The sequence below is a fragment of the Ptychodera flava genome, chromosome 15, assembly GCF_041260155.1.
Source record: "Ptychodera flava strain L36383 chromosome 15, AS_Pfla_20210202, whole genome shotgun sequence".
Classification (NCBI taxonomy): domain Eukaryota; kingdom Metazoa; phylum Hemichordata; class Enteropneusta; family Ptychoderidae; genus Ptychodera; species Ptychodera flava.
In genome coordinates, this window is record NC_091942.1 from 21,229,006 (window position 1) to 21,235,613 (window position 6,608).

Genomic DNA, 6,608 nt, shown 5'->3' on the forward strand with positions numbered 1-6,608 from the left:
AGCAAAGGTGAAATTTTTTCAAGATAACAGACTCCCCTACACGTCATGGAAATTTATTACTTTTGAACATAAACTCATATTTCTTGACAAACTTTTATTTCTGAACGGGGAAACTTTATTTTTTGGGTAAACTGTTTTTAAAAACTTTTAACAAAAATACTTTAACTTTAAAAAATTACTTTAACTTTGAACAAAGTATTTGTTTCTCAAAACGTTTTTTATTTCGAAAAGAAGTAAAAATTGTTCACAGCAAGAGTTGAAGATTTTGCTGAGCGCGAACTGAGTTACAAATTGAGCAGCAAATTGAAATATAGTGAATAAAACTTTTTTCTTAATGGAGAGAAATTATTTTCTGAAGACAACAAAACTAATTCCTTCAAGATATATTTTCTACATATGAGTGTGGTTTTAAGAATTTGGTAAAACTGAACTGAGAAAGAACGAAAAAGGCATGAAAAAGTCAAACTTACTTTTCTTCAGAGCGAAATTTATTTCTGAGAGGAGAAATATTTCATGTGAGGGCGCAATTACCTATAATGCATAGCAAACTCTTTCTAGCGAGAGTAAACATATTTTGGGGAAGAGTAAAACATTTTTCCGACGAGCAAAACTTTATTTTAACGGCGGCGGAAGTTAAAGTATCCCAGCATGCAACACCCAAGTTTGATGACCGAGAGTCTCCGAGTTGGTAGCCGGTATCAGACAGTTCGTGTTCGTGTCGGCTACAAGGACGATCTGCTGTCCGAGACAACCATGACTGACTTCATCGGCGATACGGGCACGCCAGCCCGCCCTACCCTGCCTGCGTACGATGCTGTGTGTTGGGGCCGTATAACGCCGGGAACTCACAACATCGTACACAGGGCTACGGGCACGCGGGTCAGTTGCCACTTGTCTGAGTCCCCGAAGAACGGTTTTATGTTTGAGTGATTCGTCCTGACGGCAGACGGTGTGCGACGGGACCGCATTGGGGTTAATAGCTCTGCATGGCATAGCCCTGCGTACACTGTACAGGCCTGTGTGTTCCCGGCGTTATATGAACACACAGACCTGTACGCAGGGCTATGCATGGCAGGGCTGTGTGTTACCGGCGTTATACAGTCTCCCACTACATAACACCGGTAACACACAGCCGATGTGTGTGATATTCTTTTTTTCTAAGAGGAGAAGCCAGATTCGTAATTTATAGAAACTGAAACTGAACCGAGCCCGCCAGATTTGACCACAGTCGCGGACTGGTTTTGACTTTCACGTGTTTTGCGGGGTCAAAAACGTGAAAGTCAACCAGCCCGTAAAAGGCATATCCCGTCCGAAAACACCACAGCTGTGGACCCACAACTACTGTATTGAACCACGCTCGACTGTGGTCAAATCTGGCGGGCCAGGTTCAGTTTCAGTCGAAGACTCTATCAATTACGAATCTGGCTTATAGAAAAGATGACTATCACACAACATAACATTAACAACACAGCAACTGATGAAGGAATAGCTCTGCATGGCAGGGCTGTGTGTCACCGGCGTTATGTGGTGGGAGGCCGTATAACGCCGGTAACACACAGCCCATGCAGAGCTAATGAAGGAACCCAATGCGGTCCATCCCGTCGCACAACGTCTGCAGTCAGGACGAATCACTCAAACACAAAACCGTTCTTCGGGGACTCAGACATGTGGCAACTGTTGAACTGACTCGTTTGCGTGCCCGTGCCCATAGCCCTGCGTACGATGCTGTGTGTTCCTGGCGTTATACGGCCCAGCAGGCAGGGTAGGGCCGGGCTAGCTGCAGTACAGTACGGCAAATCGTCCGACCCAAATACCCAGGTAAAACCTCGATACTGTACTGCAGCTAGGGCCGGGCTAGCGTGCCTGTATCGGAGACTCTCGGTCATCAAACTTGGATGTTGCATGGTGGGATACTTTAACTTCCGCCGCCGTTAAAATAAAGTTTTGCAAGTCGGAAAAATGTTTTACTCTTCCCCAAAATATGTTTACTCTCGCTAGAAAGAGTTTGCTATGCATTATAGGTAATTGCGCCCTCACATGAAATATTTCTCCTCTCAAAATAAATTTCGCTCTGAAGAAAAGTAAGTTTGACTTTTTCATCCTTCCTTTTTCTTTCTTTCTCAGTTAAGTGTTACCAAATTCTTAAACCACACTCATATGTAGAAAATATATCTTGAAAGAATTAGTTTGTTGTCTTCAGAAAATAATTTCTCGCCATTGAGAAAAAGTTTTATTCTCTGTATTTCAATTTGCTGCTCTGAGAAAATCTTTTTTCCATAAAGAAATTAATTTCACTCTTGGAAAAATAAAACTTTTCTTTAAGAATTTAAGTTTTCTGCTCTAAAGACATAAGGTTATGTCATTTAAGTAACTCAGTTCGCGCTTAGCAAAAATCTTCAACTCTTGCTGTGAACAATTTTTATTTCTTTTCGAATAAAAAACGCTTTTGAGAAACAAATATTTTGTTCAAAGTTAAAGTTATTTTTTAAAAGTTAAATTTTTTTTAAAGTTTTTAAAAACAGTTTATTCCAAAAATAAAGTTTCCCCGTTCAGAAATAAAAGTTTGCTGTGGAGAAATAAAATTTCTTACAAATATTAAATATATTGTCAAGAAATATGGGTTTACGTCAAAAGTAATAAATTTCCAAGACGTGTAAGAGTTTGTTATCTTGAAAAATTTTAATTTTGTTTTACAAAATAAAAAATACTTTTGAGAAACATATTTTGTTTATGGTTAAAACTAAAAATACTTTCGAGAAGTTAAAGTTAAGATAATGTTAAGATAAAGTTGCCCGTACAAAATTAAAAGTTTGCGGTGGAGAAATAAAATCTCTTACAAATATTAAAGATATTGTCAAGAAAATTAGAGTTTATATTCAAAAGTAATAGAGTTCCGTGGCGTGTAGGGCCACCGTAGTTTCCTACGTACGGTACATGAAAACAGTCGCCTAAGAGTATGTTATTATACCATTTATGGATACTTAAAACACTGTTCTTCGTCACCAGTCAACAAATTTAGAATTCGTTCGTGCAAATCGGACGATGGAAGTGATGCATATTTGTATGCAATGACTGTGTTGATTGAAAGTTTGAATTCACAGCCTACGGCAGTATTGTGTGTTTTTGAATTCAGATTATAGAGTATATCACTTCATTTCAGTATACATTGGGAAATATAAGTCACTTGTTCCTCAGGGCAACATTCTCGATCTGATCGAGTCTAGCGCAGTTTTTTTCATATTCAGTTTTATGAAGAACGTTGCAGCATATGCCGTTCAATTTATTACATTCATGGATTTACGCAGCCATAAAGGTATGAACGATGTCTCAAAAAGAGCAATTACAATTCGACTTTGAAACACGGATTCTAAGAGCTGGCAACATTTCTAGCAAACAATGTTTTGCGATAAATTAACAGATTTAATACTCACATATCCCGAGTAAGAGTCTGCGACGGGGGATCAATTTGGCACTCGTATACACCCTGTCAGCATACACCCTGTAATCTGGTGTAGTCAGACAGAATTCAAAAATTGCACTTTCAAAGCTGTTTTTGTTTAAGTTGCTCATGGCGAATAAAATGCAATTCTTGTTTCTGATGTTGTTGTTTGGTTTTGTTGTTTTCATATTGTTGTCTCTTTGAATCCACGTAATGCATTAAGACGTCCTCAGCATTGATTCTTTGGAAACACAGTGACCGACCCAGGTGATTCACAACCAACAGAATAAGAGCGCAACAGAAATCATAGAAATATAAGTTCAGGCAATCCAACTCTACTTCGATAATTATATATTAGATAGTCTGTTTTTGGCAAGAGAACCTTGCTTTACATTATTAGTTTTATCACTAGCTATAACTAATTTATTTTGGAGGAAAATAAAATAATTTTGAAAGCTGATCAAATTGATAGTAGCGAAGCCGGCTCTTTTTCACATTGGGCTTCTTTAACTTCAAATGACTATCAACTATTTTAATTCACTTAAACTGGTACACAACTTTAATAGCGAATTGGTGATTAACCCAATAAATCGACCGGCAGGTATGTCATGTATGTAGTGTATATTACACTATGCATGAAGTATGGAAGTGTGTATGTTGGCAAGCGTTCGTTAACTCAGGAAACGGCCCCTTGGTGGCGCTGTCATCAATTAAGGATACGTCATGCACTCGGAGAATCATTTCAATTCACGTGATTGTAGAAAGTTGCGCGGAAAAATACTTGATCTGTTCAAAAGATCCTGGCATTCATTTCTTCCTTGAAAGCAATGATATCTCTGAATGTATCTTCAGTAGAAGTACATGAAGACAGCATTGCTCAATTTTATGATCTCTCCACTGTAATAGCGGACCGTAAAGAGAGAGAAGTCAACAAAGTTCCCTCATCCCACTTTGTCACTTCGGCAGAGAGTTTAAAGGGAAACAGTCGTCGGAACTGCGCCTGAGCGAGTTTCTTGTCAGAACAATGAATTTGTGGACGATATCTAGGTGCACCTCATCATCATAGCTGCAACATTTAAATTATACGATGTAGATGATGACAGACATGTTTTAACTGTCATCAATCACCACTGTGCCTTAGATACATTGTTGCCATGGGTCGTATGGGTCCCATACGACCTTTGAGGGCAGTTCCGACTTTATCCCTTTAAGATCTGACTTTGTTACAAGGAATCTTTTCAGAAAGATTCTACTGCTGCCACCTTTTGTTTCAACTCTCATTTGATGTTTCGAATGCAATCATTACTTCAAGTCGAACGACGCAGTATGATATGAGAAAGATTAGTTTTATACCGGCGTTGGACTGTTAAAGAATGTGACAGAGTTTCTGTCGACATATTTTTTGCCGAAGATAGCTTTTAAAGCATTAGTGTCCATACAGTTTCTTCCAGCTAAAATGTTATTTTTTCAGAAAATTTTATTTTCAATTCTTTTATTGGTTGCACTTTTATTATAATGCTTGTTTGTTTGCATATTGTGTATTTTTCGGAGTCTTTCTGTGGGCCTTTATCCTGGTGCCCCGGGAAAATAAGTAAATGATAAATAAATAAATAAATAAATAAATAAATAAATAAATAAATAAATAAATAAATAAATAAATAAATAAACGAATGTGATGAATTCAAATATTTTGTGGCATTTTTTTCTGACAACGTAGGTAGTCGAAATACTTTCTTGAAAGTTCCATCGGATTTGATACTGCGCAGCCTCACAAGCTATAGCATGTACTTAAACGTAGGTGCGGTATTCAAACTGCATCGAATGCAGTTGATGTCTGCGAATGACTGATAGAAGTGGCAATATATTAACATCATCAGTGGATGAAAACAACATCGTCACACGGAGTATGTACAGTATCTATCATTGGCTGAAAATGTAAAGCGCCTCGGAAGTTGGTAGATTATTGGATGACTGAAACTATAATCACTTTCACTCTAGCCTCGGGAGTGTCGTTGCTCTAAGTAATTGCAATAGACCAAGTGTTGTACCTCTCCAAACGATATATAAAGTCTTGTAACGCGATAAAGAAATAGAAAAAGGTTATCATTCTGACCACTCCCATCTTCTCGCATTGTCTATCCCTATTAAATATACTATCAATTATTGCAGATATAAACTCAGTTATATTCATATAGTATGACGTCACACTATTGGTATACGACTACGTTTTGAGAAAGCCTCAAAATGTCCATTACATCAAGTCACATTCATTTCCACAAACTTAGGACCTCATTTAGAAAAAGATTCCAAAAGTCAATAAAAATTTACACAACCTACATCCTCGCCCATATATAGGACCAATCATTCTTCCGAAAAAAATCTAGGTAGACCATAGATGAAGGTTTATGCATTTTATACTCTCACTTCATTGGTACATCTTGAAAAGGATTTTAAATATGTTCAGGACTCGAAATTAACATTTTTACCCTGGTAGTCCACTTGGGCTACCATTTTCTGAAGTTGGTAGCCCAGTGACAATGGCTGGTAGTCCAAAGATTAAGTTTTACAAGTCAACATTTCTCTCGAATTTCTGTATTACTGTTCTATTTTCAATTTTACAACTCGACTTTCTTTGTCTCTTTCTGCACTCTACTCTACATTTTACTACTCGACCTGTTGCTTCATCATTTCACAATTCAATATTAAATTCAACATTATTACTACTCTCCATTTTATTCCTCGAAATTTCATTTTATGACAATATAATGTTGAGTTGTAAGATTGAATTCAGAATAGAATGTTGAGTTGTAAAATTGACTTCAGAATAGTAAAATAGAAAGCAGTAATTTCGGCATGATTTGGACGTCATAGCGTATCACTAGTTTTTCGAAAAACTAACCAGCCAATTCGTAACATGGGGCGCCAATCATTCCAAATTTAATGTGAAACAAAAGTGCAATCGGATCTCTCCATAGAGGGCGAGGTTCTGAATCTGAGTACTTGGACGTGCGCACTACGCAGAACAGAGAAGAGTGTATCTCCCGACGCTTCGCGGTGGGGTCATTTCAGGTGGCAAATTTAGGTACCGTTCAGTTTTTACGGCCGGAGGGGGGGGCCGGCAACCGGAGGGGGGGCGGGCAAAATCCAGGGGGGGGGGGTCATCGTAATT